Source organism: Chiloscyllium punctatum, chromosome 12 (genome assembly GCF_047496795.1).
Source record: "Chiloscyllium punctatum isolate Juve2018m chromosome 12, sChiPun1.3, whole genome shotgun sequence".
In the NCBI taxonomy this organism is placed as follows: Eukaryota; Metazoa; Chordata; class Chondrichthyes; order Orectolobiformes; family Hemiscylliidae; genus Chiloscyllium; species Chiloscyllium punctatum.
The window spans coordinates 12,736,274-12,753,944 of NC_092750.1; positions in this window are offsets into that span (position 1 = coordinate 12,736,274).

A 17,671-nucleotide genomic window follows, 5' to 3' on the forward strand; every position below is an offset into this window, starting at 1 on the left:
CAAAAAACTCAATCAAGTTTGTGAGACGTGATTCCCCATGCACAAAGCCATGTTGACTATCCCTAATCAGTTCTGGAGTAGAGTGGTGCTGGAAAAGCACAGCAGGTCAGGCAGCATCCGAGGAGCAGGAAAATCGATGTTTCGGGCAAAAGCCCTTCATCAGGAATACAGGCAGAGTGCCTGAAGGGTGGAGAGATAAAGGAGAGGAGGGTGGGGGTGGGGAGAAACTAACATAGAGTACGATAGTTGAGTGGGGGTGGGGATGAAGGTGATAGGTCAGGGAGGAGGGTGGAGTGGGCAGGTGGAAAAGAAGATAGGCAGGTAGGACAGGTCATGGGGACAGCGCTGAGCTGGATGTTTGGAACAGGGGTGAGGTGGGGGAAGGGGAAATGAGAAACTGGTGAAGTCCACATTGATGCCCTGAGGTTGAAGTGTTCCGAGGCGGAAGATGAGGCATTCTTCCTCCAGGAGTTGGGTAGTGAGGGAGAGTTGATGAAGGAGGCCCAGGACCTGCATGTCCTTGGCTGAGTGGGAGGGGAAATTGAAATTTGGACCACAGGGCGGTGTGGTTGATTGGTGCGGGTGTCCCAGAGATGTTCCCTAAAGCGCTCTGCTAGGAGGCGTCCAGTCTCCCCAAGTAGAGGAGACCGCATCGGGAGCAACGCATACAATAAATGCGTTGGAGGGCATCTTTAACCACGTGGGAAGGGAAATTACGGTCTCTAAAGAAGGAGGCCATCTGGTGTGTTCTGTGGTGGAACTAGTCCTCCTGGAGCAGATACAGCGGAGGCGGAGGAATTGGGAATACGGGATGGCATTTTTGCAGGAGGTAGGGTGGGAAGAGGTGTAATCCAGGTAGCTGTGGGAGCCGGTGGGTTTGTAAAAAATGTCAATGTCAAGTCAGTCGTCATTAATGGAGATGAAGAGGTCCAGAAAGGGGAGGGAAGTGTCAGAGATGGTCCAGATGAATTTAAGGTCAGGGTGGAATGTGTTGGTGAAGTTGATGAATTGCTCAACCTCCTCGCGGGAGCACGAGGTGGCGCCAATGCAGTCATCAATGTAGCAGAGGAAGAGGTGGGGAGTGGGGAGTGGTGCCGATGTAATTATGGAAGATCGACTGTTCTACGTAGCCAACAAAGAGACAGGCATAGCTGGGGCCCATACGTGTGCCCATGGCTACACCTTTGGTCTGGAGGAAGTGGGAGGATTCAAAGGAGAAATTGTTAAGGGTGAGGACCAGTTCGGCCAAACAAATGAGTGTGTTGGTGGAAGGGTACTCTTGGGGACATCGGGAGAGGAAGAAATGGAGGGCTTGGAGACCCTGGTCATGGCGGATGGAGGTGTAGAGGGATTGGATATCCATGGTGAAGATGAGGCGTTGGGGGCCGGGGAAACGGAAGTCTTGGAGGAGGTGGAGGGTGTGGGTAGTGTCTCGAACGTATGTGGGGAGTTCCTGGACTGGGGGGATAGGACAGTGTCGAGGTAGGTAGAAATGAGTTCAGTGGGGCAGGATTATGCTGAGACAATGGGTCGGCCAGGGTGGTCAGGCTTGTGGATCTTGGGAAGGAGGTAGAACTGGGCGGTGTGGGGTTCCCGGACTATGAGGTTGGAAGCTGTGGGTGGGAGATCTCCTGAGGTGATGAGGTTCTGTATGGTCTGGGAGATGATGGTTTGGTGATGGGAGGTGAGGTCATGGTCGAGGGGGCAGTAGGAGGAGGTGTCCTCGAGTTGGCGTCTGGCTTCAGCGGTGTAGAGGTCAGTGTGCCAGACTACCACTGCACCCCCTTTATCCGCTGGCTTGATGGTGAGGTTGGGATTGGAGCAGAAGGAGTGGAGGGCTGCGCGTTGTGAGGGTGAGAGGTTGGAGTGGGGGAGGGGGGTAGACAGGTTGTGGCGGTTAATGTCTTGGCGGCAGTTGGAAATGAAGAGGTCGAGGGTGGGCAATAGGCCAGCACGGGGTGTCCAGGTGGATGGAGTGTGTTGCATGCAAGTGAAGGGGTCCCCAGAAGGTGGACGGGAGCCCTGATTGTGAAAGTAAACTTGGAGTCGGGCTTGCCTTTCCAAATACATGTACATCCTGTCCCTCAGGAATCCCTCCAACAACTTGCCCACCACCGAGGTCAGGCTCACCTGGCTTGTCTTTACCACCCTTCTTAAACAGTGGCACCATGTTAGCCAACCTCCAGTCTTCCAGCACCTCACCTGTCACTATCGATGATACAAATATCTCAGCAAGAGGCCCCACAATCACTTCTCTAGCTTCCCACAGAGTTTGTGGGTACACCTGATCAGGTCCTGGGGATTTATCCACCTTTAACCATTTTGAGACATCCAGCACTTCCTCCTTTGTAATCTGGACATTTTGCAAGATGTCACCATCTATTTCCCTACAGTCTTTATCTTCCATATCCTTTTCCACAGTAAATACTGATGCAAAATATTCATTTAGTATCTCCCCCATTTTCTGTGGCTCCACACAAAGGCCGCCTTGCTAATCTTTGAGGGGCCCTGTTCTCTCCCTAGTTACTCTTTTATCCTTAACATATTTGTAAAAACCCTTTGCATTCTCCTTAATTCTATTTGCCAAAGCTATCTCATGTCCCCTTTTTGCCCTCCTGATTTCCCTCTTAAGTATACTCCTACTTCCTTTATACTCTTCTAAGGATTCACTTGATCTATCCTGTCTATACCTGACATATGTTTCGTTCTTTTTCTTAACCAAACCCTCAATTTCTTTAGTCATCCAGCATTCCCTTTACCTACCTGCCTCCCCTTTCACCCTGACAGGAATATACTTTCTCTGGATTCTTGTTATCTCATTTTTGAAGGCTTCCCATTTTCTAGCTGTTCCTTTACCTGCGAACATCTGCCTCCAATCAGCTTTCAAAAGTTTTTGCCTAATACTGTCAAAATTGGCCTTTCTCCAATTTAGAACTTCAACTTTTACATCTGGTCTATCCTTTTCCATCACTATTTAAAAACGAATAGAATTATGGTCGCTGGCCCCAAAGTGCTCCCCCACTGACACCTCAGTCACCTGCCCTGCCTTAGTTCCCAAGAGTAGGTCAGGTTTTGCACCTTCTCTAGTAAGTACATCCACATACTGAATCAGAAAATTGTCTTGTATGCACCTAAGAAACTCCTCTCCATCTAAACTTTTAACACTGGCTGTCCCAGTCAATGTTTGGAAAGTTAAAATCCCCTACCATAACTACCCTATTATTCTTACAGCTAGCTGGGATCTCCTTACAAGTTTATTTCTCAATTTCCCTCTGACTATTAGGGGTTCTATAATACAATTCCAATAAGGTTATCATCCCTTTCTTATTTCTCAGTTCCACCCAAATAACTTCCCTGGAATGTATTTCCAGGAATATCCTCCCTCAGCACAGCTGTAATGCTATCCCTTATCAAAAATGCCACTCTCCCTCCTCTCTTGCCTCCCTTTCTATCCTTCCTGTAGCATTTGTATCCTGGAACATTAAGCTGCCAGTCCTGCCCATCCCTGAGCCATGTTTCTATAATTGCTAAGATATCCCAGTCCCATGTTGCTAACCATGCCCTGAGTTCATCTGCCTTTCCTGTTAGGCCCCTTGCATTGAAATAAATGCAGTTTAATTTATTAGTCCTACCTTGTCCCTGCCTGCCCTGACTGTTTGATTCACTTCTGTTCTCAACTGTACCAGTCTCAGATTGATCTCTGTCCTCACTATCTCCCTGGGGTCCCAACCCCGCCCCCCCCACCTCCCCCCCACCTTACTAGTTTAAATCCTCCCAAGCAGTTCTAGCAAATTCCCCTGTCAGTATATTAGTCCCCTTCCAATTTAGGTGCAATCCGTCCTTCTTGTACAGGTCACTTCTACCCCAAAATAGATTCCAATGATCCAAAAATGTGAATCCTTCTCCCATACACCAGCTCCTCAGCCATGCATTCATCTATTCTATCCTCCTATTCCTGCCCTCACTAGCTTGTAGCACTGGGAGTAATCCAGATATTACTATCCTTGAGGACCTCCTTTTTAAATTTCTGCCTAACTCTCTGTAATCTCCCTTCAGAATCTCATCCTTTTCCCTTCCTATATCGTTGGTTCCAATGTGGACAATGACCCCCTCTCCCCCATGAGAACATTCCGCACCCTCTCTGAGACATCCTTGATCCTGGCACTAGGGAAGCGACACACCGTTCTGCTTTTTCTCGGCTAGCCACAGAAACATCTGCCTGTACCTCGGACTACAGAATCCCCGAACACAATTGATCTCTTGAAAGCCTGAGCCAGTCTCAATACCAGAAACTTGGCTGTTCGTGCTACGTTCCCCTGAGAATCCATCACCCCCAACATTTTCCAAAACAGCATACCTGTTTGAAATGGGTATATCCACAAAAGACTCCTGCCCTAGGTGCCAACCTCTCTTACCCTTCCTGGAGTTAACCCATCTATGTGACTCTATCTGAGACTTTCCCCCCTTCTTATAACTACCATCCATCACATACTGTTGCTGTTGCTTCTATCTGTCTCTCCAACCGATCCATTCGACCTGATAAGATTCACATCCAACAATATTTATGGCAGATATAATCCGCAGTAACCCTTAAACACTCTTTAAACTCCCACATCTGACAAGAAGTACATATCACTACAAAGGCCATTTTTGCTCCTTCACAATCTACAGACCCAGAAAATAACACCATCTTATTCCTCTACAAAATACTGCACCAGGTTAAATTAATAGTTATGGGTTATATTTTAAGTTTAATCAAAAGACTTATCTCCCAAAACATATAATCAAGAAAGAACCCACTGTACACACTAATACAGCCTTTCTCTTGGACAGACTTAAAACAACAATTAACTTATCTGATTCTGTGTTGTGAACTTCACCCAACAGTTCCTCCAAGATTAGTTATGAATTTTACTGTTTGTTAATTTTCCCAGTTACACTCTGATGTCCAGTGACACATGAATTCAAACAGCAAAGGCGGTAACTGTGCAGGTTCTCTCTCTCTCTCTCTCTCTCCTGCACTGACCTCACCATGTGCTTCCTTTGTCTGCTCTTCTCCCTTTTAAACTGCTGTTGTTTTGACTTTTTTTTTTCCAAAATTCCAAAACAATGGAACAGCATATAAAACAGTAATTGCTGCTCCTGAAATTCGAGGACATCGCCTCCAGCACCTAAAATACCTCAAAAAAAGGAGCAGCTCTTACAGCCAGAAAATTTTCCCATCCTCCATTTTGGATTACCCAGAGTCCTCTTGCCAACCACCATGACTGTACAGCTAAATGTTAAGAAGCAGTGTGTCAACGTGAGATCATATCTGTATCTGTACCTCTCTTGTTTCCATACCTCTTTATATCTTTGTTTCACAAGAGTTTATGATCTCTGTTTTCAATGGACCCAGCCTCTATTGGGGAATAGAGTTGCAGATTTCCACTTCCGACTATGTGAAACCTTTCCTGTGTGTGGTCTGGCTTGAATTCTAAGGATATGGCCATCCTCAGTTCGTCCCATCATTCTGGATTCCCAAGGCTGAAAGCAATAGTTTCACTTCATCGACCCCATTGAACCCTTCAAGCATCAAATGACCTATTCATAGAGTCATACAGTATAGAACAGGCCCTTTGGCCCATTATGTCTGCATCAACGTATCTACATGAGTCCTGCCTTCCAGCACTTGGCCCATAGCCTGGAATGTTATGCCATGCAAGTACTTGAGGTTTGCAAGCTCAACAACCCTCCCAGGCAGTGCCTTCCAGACACCCCAACACCTTGTTTTGGGGGAGGGAGGGGGGAACAAATTCCCCCTTAAATTGCCTGCCCTCACCTTTCAAACTGCACCCCCTCTTATTGACCTTTGAACTAAAGGCATCAGCTTTGTCCTATCCCCGCTGTTTATGCCCCTTTATAAGTTTATCCACCTCAAACAGATCGCTCCTTTAGCCTACTGTTCAATATTAACCAGGTTATAGTCCAAAAGGTTGTGATTGGTAGCACTGCTAGGCTAGAATGACTAGGGTAGGAATAGGTCCAGTCAAGGATAGTGGTGGGAAGTTGCGTGTGGAAGCTGAAGAGATTGGGGAGACACTGAATGAATACTTTTCGTCAGTATTCACTCAGGGACAGGACATTGTTGCCGATGTGAATACTGAGTCACAATTAATTAGAATGGACGGCTTTGAGGTATGTAGGGAAGAGGTGTTGGAAATTCTGGAAATAGATAAGTCCCCTGGGCCTGATGGCATTTATCCTAGGATTCTCTGGGAAGCAAGGGAGGAGATTGCAGAGCCATTGGCCTTGATTTTTATGTCTTCGTTGTCTACAGAAATAGTGCCAGAAGACTGGAGGATAGCAAATGTGGTTCCCTTGTTCAAGAAGGGGAGTAGGGATAACCCTAGTAACTATAGGCCGGTGAGCCTCACTTCTGTTGTGGGCAAAGTCTTAGAGAGAATTGTAAGGATAGGATTTATGAACATCTGGATAGGAATAATGTGATCAAGGATAGTCAGCATGGTTTTGTGAAGAGCAGATCATGCCTCACAAACCTTATTGAATTCTTTGAGAAGGTGACTAAGGAGGTGGACGAGGGTAAAGCGGTAGATGTGGTGTATATGGATTTTAGTAAGGCGTTTGATAAGGTTCCCCATGGTAGGCTACTGCAAAAAATATGGAGGTATGGCATTGAGGGTGAGTTGAAGGTTTGGATTAGGAATTGGCTGGCTGGAAGAAGACAGAGGGTAGTAGTTGATGGTAAAGGTTCATCTTGGAGTGCAGTTACTAGCGGTGTTCCGCAAGGATCTGTTTTGGGACCATTGCTGTTTGTCATTTTTATAAATGACCTGGAGGAGGGGCTAGAAGGTTAGGTGAGCAAGTTTGCGGATGATACGAAAGTCGGTGGAGTTGTTGACAGTGAGGAAGGATGTGTCAGGTTACAGCGGGATATAGATAAGCTGCAGAGCTGGGCAGAAAGGTGGCAAATGGAGTTCAATATGGGTAAGTGTGAGGCGATTCACTTTGGTAAGAGTAACAAAAAGATGGGGTACTGGGCTAATGGTCGGATACTAGGTAGTGTGGATGAGCAGAGGGATCTTGGTGTCCATGTACACAGATCTTTGAAAGTTGCCACCCAGGTAAATAGTGCGGTGAAGAAGGCATATGGCGTACTGACTTTTATTGGTAGAGGAATTGAGTTCCGGAGTCCTGAGGTCATGTTGCAGTTGTATAAGACTCTGGTGCGGCCGCATGTGGAGTATTGTGTACAGTTTTGGTCGCCATACTATAGGAAGGATGTGGAGGCACTGGAACGGGTGCAGAGGAAGTTTACCAGGATGTTGCCTGGTATGGTAGGAAGATCGTATGAGGAAAGGCTGAGGCACTTGGGGCTGTTTTCATTGGAGAAAAGAAGGTTTAGGGGTAACTTGATAGAGGTGTACAAGATGATTAGGGGTTTAGATAGGGTTGACCATGAGAACCTTTTTCCACGTATGGAGCCAGCTATTACAAGGGGGCATAGCTTTAAATTAAGGGGTGGTAGGTATAGGACAGATGTTAGGGGTAGATTCTTTACTCAGCGAGTCGTGAGTTCATGGAATGCCCTGCCAGTAGCAGTGGTGGACTCTCCCTTTTTATGGGCATTTAAACAGGCATTGGATAGGCATATGGAGGTTATTGGGCTAGTGTAGGTTAGGTGGGCTTGGATCGGCGCAACATCGAGGGCCAAAGGGCCTGTACTGCGCTGTATTTTTCTCTGTTCTATGTTCTATAAGGTGGTTGTTATCAGGTGTTTAATATTTAAGGGGTTCTAAGTCTTGTCTGTGCAGCCTGTTTTAATGATTCAACACCAGATTCAGTCGAAAATAAAAACCTGCACAGACCTCAAAATGAAGTATTTGAACAGTGGCCTTGTCAAGAACTTCTTCACACATCATTGATGACCAATCTCTGAAAGTATTTAGCCAATATCCAATGGCAAGGACGATCACAACCAATCAACAGTAAATCTTGACAGGACTGTTTATTTGAATTGTCTTTGGCTTGTCAAATTCCCTGACAGTCACAAATCTCTAGAAACCACTTGTGTGGGACACTACAAAACACACACACACACCCCTTAGAAAAACAACTTCATCACAAAATGTTCCTGAAGCTGGCTTAGAAGACAGAGACTGAAGAACTCCCACCCTTGCAATGAAATCTTTATCTACTTATTAGCACAAGAGATAAAGAACCATTGTTCAGACCCATTAAACTCACCAGTCCCATAACAGAGAGCAGTGGCTTTCACCTTATCTGTTTACATGGAGTTTAATGTCAGGTTCGCAAGAGGTGAGTGATTAATACTTTGTCCCATTGCACCAACCAGTCCCACATTACACAGAACAGACATTCACCTCACTGTTTGGACAGGGTTTTAGGTGAAAGGACAGTTTGTGACCTACTGACCCACCCCATCTCCTGAGCCGTCTTTGTTAACGTAACTTGACTTATGCTGTTTACGGGGATAAGTCAACAGAATTGAACAGGGGTTGAGGTTACTGACATTTCATGGCACTGGTGACATTTCACTGATAGTAATTGCTTCCCACAAAATAAAAATCAAGCATTGGATACACCACAGAATTAGAATGAGTGTTAGAATTAGCTATAGGGAGAGACTGGAAAGGCTGGGTCTATTTTCCCTGCAGCGTTGGAGGCTGAGGGGTGACGTTATAGAGGTTTATAAAATCATGAGGGTAATGGATAGGATACACAGACTCTTTTCACTGGAGTGGGGGAGTCCTGAGTACAGGACATACATTTAGGGTGAGAGGGGAAAGATTTAAAAGGCAAACTTCTCACACGTGTATGGAATGAGCTGCCAGAGGAGTTGGTGGAGGCTGGTACAGTTACAACACTTAAAAGGCATCTGGATGGGTCTGTGAATAGGAAGGATTTAGAGGGATATAGGCCAAGTGCTGGCAAACAGGACTAGTTTAATTTGGGATATCTGGTTGGCATGAACATGTTGGACCAAAGGATCTGTTTCCATGCTGTACATCTCCACGACTCAAAGAGAGAACTGTTAATATAATGTGAAATGCTATGGTTTTAAGCAGGGTGTGTTAACAGTGATCTGAGAGTGCACATGCAAACACCATTTAAATTGCCAAGGAAAGTGTTAAAGCTGGTTTGGAAAGAAGCATGTAGTCTCCTTGGTTTCATAAATAGACACAACTAATACAAAAAAAAAGTTGTTCTAAATCCCTTTAACACTGTTGGTCAGGATGACTAACTGGGGCAGGCACAATTGGCTCAATGGTATCCTTCTACACATTAGTCATGATTCGGAGATGCTGGTGTTGGACTGGGGTGTACAAAGTTAAAAATCACACAACACCAGGTTATAGTCCAACAAGTTTAATTGGAAACACACTAGCTTTCGGAGTGATGCTCCATCATCAGGTGATTGAAGGAGCGTCGCTCCGAAAGCTAGTGTGCTTCCAATTAAACCTGTTGGACTATAACCTGGTGTTGTGTGATTTTTAACTTTGTACACAGTAACAATTCTCAGGTTGCGTGTTGTTTTGTGATCCCTTTACCATTTTTAATATGCCTCACACTGATGCCATAAAAATCCACTCAAAGGGAGAGAATATATACAGAAGGTGTCACTGAAAAGCATTTGGAAAAAGGCCTCACAGCTTTCTCAATAGCATCAGAAAATGCTACTTCCATCTGAAAACCTCTTCATAACATCTTTCCTGATTCAAAAGGGGTTGCCAAGCAATTACTGGAAGGGTTACATAATTTTAGGGATTCAGGAACATGGGCCAAAGGCTGGTAGAGGGAGGCAAAGGCCTAGTGGTGTTTTCACTGGATTGTTAAATCCAGAGACCCAGATAGGGTTCATGCCCTGCTGTGGGAGAGGTAGAATTTGAATTAATAAATATTTGGAATTAAGAGTCTAATGATGACCATGAATCTATTGTCAATTGTTGGGGGGAGAAACCAATCTCGTTCACTAACGTCCTTTGGGGAAGAAAACTGCTGTCCTTACTTGGTCTGGCCTACATGTGACTCCAGATCCACAGCAATATGGTTGACTCTTAACTGCCCTCTGAGCAGTAAATGCTGGCCTAGCCACTGATGCCCTCGTCTTGTGAATGAATTTTAGAAACAAAAGATGGAGTTAAGCCACAGAGCAGCCAGGATTTAATTGAATAGTGGGACAGGCTTGTGAGACTAAATGGCCTCCTCCTGTTCCTTTATCTGCAACTTAGAGTGGAGCCTGTGATATGGCGAGTTAAACTCATGTAAAGAGATGATTGGACAATCATAAATGGGCGGGGAAAGTTAAGTCTATTCTATCTTTTTATTACTCCTTTACAGGATGTGGGTGGTGTTGGCTGAGGTAACTATTTGTCGCTAATGTACTTGAGAACACTGTGGAGTCCTGGCCACCACGCCATAAGAAAGATGTGATTGCACTGGAGAGAGTGTAGGGGAGATTCACCAGGATGTTGCCTGGGATGAAGGAGAGACTCGGACAGGCTGGGTTTGTTTTCCCTGGAGCAGAGGAAGCTGGAAGTGGGGGGAGGGGCAGAGGAATCTGATTGAGGTATACGAAATAATGAGAGGCACAGACTGAGCAGATCATGAGAATCTTCATACCATGGTAGACGTGTGGGTCGAGTCCAGGATGTGGTAGCCTGCCTGACTGCTCCAGATGCATGACTCCAAGCGGTTAATCCAGGCATGTTACTCGAGATGGCCAATGCATATTGTTGTTGAATCAATTTCTCCTGAAGTCACTACATTATTTCACAATTATGGGAAATAAATGGCAATGCAGCTTTTTCACAGATGCTATTTAATGCTTTGAATCTGGGCACTCGGAAGGCAGCGGGAGCAGGGAGACAAAAATCAAAAGGAACTGAGAAAATGAAAGCTAACCAAAAGGGTGTAACAACTCTCCAGCGTAGGCACATTTCCACCAGCGTACGGTGCACTAATGCATGGTACAAATAAGCGGTGTTGGCCTCCTGTCTACATCTCCCTGGCTATTCCCCAATGACCATTTCTATCAACGCCCTTCACTTCTCAACGTCCAGATTCCTCGTCGAGCCTCATTAGTGAAAATGCCATCTGTTAACAAGGTGAGTGGCTGGCTTAGCAAAGAGGGAATCCTCTGAGATCTAACTCACTGATCGACAAGGTCTTCAAGGCTTCTTGGCAAAGAACAATCTGTTCTGATGCCAGCCGCTGACACCTCCTGTTGGCACCCTTCTGTCACCCTATCCTCTCCCTAGAGTTCCTCAATTTCCTGACCTCCTCAGTGATGGGAGAAATCCTGTCAGAAAAACTCCACATACATACAGCACACAAACGAGTCGGTTGTGCATAAGAGACAAGGACTGTGGGGAGGGGGCATTCAATTATCTGCCTCCGGGGTTAAATTATGAGACTGGGTTGCATAGACTCAGTTCAATGATGGAGCCGATTTCGCTGCTCGTTGGATGCTGCCTGAACTGCTGTGCTCTTCTAGCACCACTAATCCAGTATTTGATTTTCAGCATCTGCAGTCATTGTTTTTACCATTGCAGAGAGCTGAGGCCTGAGGAAGTGGTGATGTTTAAGATGGCTCTTGATAAAAATCACAGAATCTTTATGTGGAGGCAGGCCGTTCGGCCCATTGGATCCTCATCGACCTTCTGAAAAGCATCCCACTCAGACCCATCCGTGTAACCCAGCATTTCCCATTGTTCACCTATCTAGCCTGCAGATCCCTGGACACCATGGGCAATTTAGCATGGCCAACGCACCTAATCTGCACAGACGTTTTATTCATAAAGCAACTTAATACAGTACAACTCTCGCACAGGCATTGGCTTACTCATGGAATCCCGACGATGCAGATAGAGGTCATCTGGCCCATTGAGTCTGCACTGACCCACAAAAGAGCATCTCACCCACCCCGTTAGTTCCACAGCCAATGCACCTAAACCTAACCTGTGTGGGAGGAAACCAGAGCAGACCCACACAGACACGGGGAGAATGTGCAAATGCCACACCGACAGTCACCCAAGGCTGGAATCAAACCCAGATCCCTTGTGCTGGGAGGCAGCAGTGCTAATCACTGAGCCACCGTGCTACTCAAGATGGACTGGCAGAAGATGGCCTCCAGGGAAACATAGGAACAAGAATAGACCATTCAACTCCTTCAGTGATGCCAACAAGACTAAAGCCAAAGTCTATTCTCCCAACCTTGTGGGTCATTTTGGAGGTTAAAGGGTAGGTTAAATCATCAATGTATTTCCCTAACAAAAATCTAATAACCTCTATTTTGAAATATTCAGTTGAGGCCTGTCTGCTTCTGTCTGAACAGTTCATCTCTGCACATTCACCTCTGAATTAGAAATTTGTAGGTTTATGTTGAACTACAAGGACCTGAGCACATGATCCAGATTGACACATCAGTGCAGAGTGCTCCAATCTTGAAAAACACAAGACCAAATCTTCATCTGTGCCTATAATATCCCAAAAAAGAGTGATGGGGTTCTTCCTGATCAATCTTTGTTCTTCAAGTTTCACTGAAGCAGATAAGTAACCATTATCACATTGCAGTCAGTGGGAACTAGCTGTGAACAAAATGGCTGCCTCATTGACCACACTTCAAAAACATTGACGCGATTTGGAGGTGCTGGCATTGGACTGGGGTGTACAAAATTAAAAATCACACTGTAAATGTTTGCTATAAATTCTGTGCCTTACAATTGTGTCCTCCACAACCCCCTGATGAAGGAGCGTCGCTCCGAAAGCTAGTGCTTCCAATTAAACCTGTTGGACTATAACCTGGTGTTGTGTGATTTTAAACTTATTTCATTGACTGTTGTCTACTTACCCTATCCACGCCCCTCGTGACTTTATAAATCTCTATAAGGTCATCCCTCAGCCTCTGGTGCTCCAGGGACAATAGCCCCAGTCAATAGCTCCAACCCTGACAACATCCTTGTAAATCTTTTCTGAACCCTTTCAAGTTACACAACATCCTTTCTATTGTAGCTCTTAGACTAGATGGTGCCAGGTTGATATCTTCAGGTTGACCAATGATTGATAGATGTGGCTTGCAGTTAGGGAGTTACAACTGCCTTTGTTCCTCTGAGCTGTGGTGGAAACTGGCCAGGATTCCTGCTTCTGACTAACATCACCTCGAAACTGTGCGCAGGCCTGGGTTAAATTCAAGCAGCAGGGTGTGTGGGCAAGGGAGAAGAGGTCGTCTGATCTTTTCCTAACCCTCTTTCATGAAGTACAAAAAGTGCAAAAAGTACTTCTAAAACAAAGCCATCCTGTATCTTTGATCGATGTTGCAGTGAAAGGGCAGAGGGACAAATTAGCTTGGCTCTGAATCAAAAACATTTACAATAGAAACAGCCATCTGATAAACATCTCATTATGAAAAGCAATTTCCTTGCAATTTGGATTGAGCAATGGACACTAAATGCAATGCTCAAGCCTTAAAAGGTACTTTCTATTAAATAATTTGCTTAACACAGAGTGTTAAGAAGTTCACGTATACCATGAATTTCCATAGGAAGTGGTGGATGCAGGTACAGTTACAACATTGAAAAGACATTTAGATATGTATAAGAATAAGAAATGTTTGGAGGGATGTGGGCCAAGTTCAGGCAGATGGGACTAGTTTAGTTTGGGATTGTGGGCAGCATGGACTCTTCGATCTGAAGGGTCTGTTTCCGTGCTGTATGACTATAACTGCTGTTTCCACAAGTGTAAAAGTTTCATAAAGGAAAATTATTAACTTCTTCAAATAAGTTTACATTTGAAAGAGAAAATAAAACTACATGTTTATGTCGCACCTTTCACATTTCAGAATGTCCCAAAGTGTCTTTATGCGAATGAAAGACTTTTTGAATGGTACTCACTAGTGTAGGAAGTTCAGCAGCTAATGAGGACAACCGAACCTCTCCCAGGCAGCAATGTCTTGATCAGCTGTTTTAGTTAAATTAAACTAGGGGTAAATATTGGCTGGGACTCAGGAGATAACTGCCACATGATATGTCTGTGTGTGTGTGTGTGTGTGTGTATGTGTGTGTGTGAGAGTGTGTGTGTGTCTGTGTGTGTGTATCTGTGTGTGTGTGGGGGGGGGTGGTGTGTGGATGGGTATGATGGTATGTGCATCTGTGTGTGTGTCTGTGTGTATCTGTGGTGTGGATGGGTATAATGGTGTGTACATGTGTCTATGGTGTAGATGGATATGATGGTCTGTGCATCTGTGTGTGTGTGTGTGTATCTGTGTGTGTGTCTGTGTGTGTGTATCTGTATGTGTGTCTGTGTGTGTGTGTGTGTGTGTGTGTGTATCTGTGTCTGTGTGTCTGTGTGTGTGTGTCTGTGTGTGTGTGTGTCTGTGTGTATGTGGGGGGGGGTGTGGATGGGTATGATGGTATGTGCATCTGTGTGTGTGTGTAGCTGTGGTGTGGATGGGTATGATGGTGTGTACGTGTGTCTATGGTGTAGATGGGTATGATGGTCTGTGCATCTGTGTCTGTGTGTGTGTGTGTGTCTGTGTGTGTGTCTGTGTGTGCATGTGTAATTGTGTGTTGATATGGGTGCTTGTGTACGTGGGTGCATTTGTGTTTTTGTGTGTGTTTATGTGCGGTTGTGTTTGTGTGGTACGGGAGTGTGGAAGAAAGTGATCCCTGGTGGAAGTGTTAAGTGAAATGAGAGTGGGGTAGTGGGAGCAGCTGAATTCTTCTGAACAGGGAGTAATGGGGAAGTGAACCATGGGTTGGGAGGAGGGGATTAGGAGGGACACTGTAAGTGTATCACTTAGTCTTAAATTGTATCTGGATAAGCTCTATGCAGACTCTCCGTGCGCAATCAGCATCAAGAGATTTCAGAAGCACAACTTTGGTTATTTGGAGGTGCTGGGGACCACTTGTCTTGGTGCTCCACAAGGATGGGTGCAGTGGTAGTGTCCCTACCTCTGAGCTAGGATGCCCGCTTTTAAGTCCTCCTTGCACCAGAGGTGTGTCATAACATCACTGAACAGGTTAAAAAGAAGAATCTAATTTGTATTTCACAAAGAAGTGGATCATACTGTTCAAATCAGACTGTGGCTGTAAACCGCAAAGTGGCAGTGACTGGGGTGTGAGTGTGAACACAATCAAATGGTATTCCTCCGATTCTCACCTCTTATCGCTCCCGAGTTTGACATGGTGACCAGACCTCAGAGGCTCTGCAATTCCCTCAACCCCACACTTGGAATACTGTATCCTGTTCTGGTCACCTCGTTATAAGAAGCATGTAGATGCTTTAGAGAGAGTGCAGAGGAGATTTACCAGGATGCTGCCTGGATTGGAGGGCTTGTCTTATGAAGAGAGGTTGTGTGTGCGAGGTCTTTCATACTGAAGAGAAGAAGGAAGAGAGGTGACTTGCTAGAGGTGTACATGGTGATGAGAGGCGTAGATAGAGTGGGTAGTCAGAGACTTTTTCCCAGGGTGGAAATGTCTATCATGAGGGGGCATCATTTTAAGATGATTGGAGGAAGTTTTAGGGGAGATGTCAGAGGTAGGTTCTTTACGCAGAGAGTGGTGTGGGATGCACTGCCAGCAGTGGTAGTAGAGTCAGAGATATTAGGGACATTTAAGTGATTGCTGGAGAAGCACATTGATGGCAGTAAATCGAGGGGTGTGTAGGTTAGGTTGATTTCAGATGAAGATAAATGCTTGGCACAACGTCGTGGGCTAAAGGGCCTGTACAGTGCTGCAATGTTCTATGTTCTATAACCCCTCCACCTTGCTGTCCTCCTATGAACCATCTATTAAAACCTACCTTAGAGGACACCACTTTGAGGTGAAGCCAACATGAGCCTGTTGATGTAGCAAGTGGTTTGAGACAGGAAAGCAGAGTGTGGTGGAGCAGAGGTGACATTCGAAAGTGAATTATACAATTACCAGAATCGCCAAGGGGGACAAGCCCTGAGTTGCTTTTGCAGAGAGCCAACATGGTCACAAGGGGCCAAATGACATTTTTTCTGTGAACCCATGATTATTTCTGTCCCATGATTCTTTGTGTCTTGGTGTCAGGTTTGTTTGATATCACTCCCATGCAGAGCACCTTGGCACATTACAATATTGTCATAGAATCCCGACAGTCCTCAAAGAGGCCATTCGGCCCATCAAGTCCACAGCGACCCTCCAAAGAGCATCCCACCCAGAGCCACCCCTCTACACTACCCATGGAACCCGGCTTTCTCCAGGGCCAATCCACATAAGCTGCACATCTTGATGGGAGGACTGTCACTAGAAATCGGAGCACGCAGTGGAAACCCACGCAGACACGGTTCGATAATGCAAACTCCACACTGGCAGTCACCCGATGCTGGAATCACACCCAGGTCCCTGGTGCTGTGAGGCAGCAGTGCTAACCACTGTGGCACCACGCCACCCAGCTCATGAAGCCACCATTGGAAAGGACAAGGGCAGTGGTACAGGAAAAGTGGTTGTACATTTTCCTCCATGTCACCCACCATTCTGACTTGGAACCATAGTACTGTTCCTTCACTAAGGCTGGGTCAAAGACCTGGAGCTCCCTCCCTAAAGGCACCATGGTTCCTTTATGCGCGAGGATTGCAGTGGTTCAAGGAGGCAACTGATCACCAACATCTTCATGGCATTGACAGATGGGCACTAAATGTTGGCTGAACCACTGATATCTACATCCCATGTCAAAAAGGTTCTTATAACTGATGCCCAACGCCATTTTGAATCTGTGGCTTGTTTGATATTCATTCAGAGGACATGGCTAGGCCAACATTTATTACCCACCCCTAACTGCTGAGAGTGAATTGCACTGCTCTGGGCCTGGAGACACAGGTACGCCAGAACGAGTAAGGATGGCAGATTTCCTTTCCTAAACGATATCAGGTTTCTACAACAATCAACAGTAGCTACGTGGTCATCGCAAGGCTAGCTCGTTTATTCAATTCAACATTTTTCACATTAGATTAACCATGGTGGGATTTAAATCCTTGTCCCCAGAATGTTGGTCTGGAGTTCTGGATTACTAGTCCATTACATTTACACCAGGAATGGACATCCACCCATACATATTCCCATTGATTTGTATCCGGTGGCCTGCATGAATGTCTTGTATGTGATGCCTGTGCGGTTGAATAGCCCACATTCTAAGAATGTGGGGACAGTACTGGTGGTGGTTAGGGTCAGGACTTGAACAAGAGGAGAGGAAAAATGTGAGGAAATTCCATCAGCAAGAAAGGTTACAGCGTAGCTGACTGTCCCTTTGCGTACAGAGTAACCTCGACTATCCAGCATTTGATTATCCGAATTTCGGATTATCCGGACAAGATCGTAGGGTCCTGATGCTGAGGTAAACTATGTTATCCGGCATTTGGTTACCAAACATTCGATTACCTGAACAAAATACTCTCTTACCCATGTTGTTCAGATAATCGAGGTGCCTCTGTACACAGTAGAGCTGTCTGCCTTTGTGCAGATTACAGGTCTGTTTGCTTCATTCGGTGTACAGCAATGTCCCAGAGATTCACAACGGCGAAAGTGAACTCTGCAAATTTCTTGCCTGCTTACTCCTCCCTCATCTGCCAAGTGAAAAATCATTACTTCCTGAGATGACCAGATCTGTACCATGACCCAGGGATGGA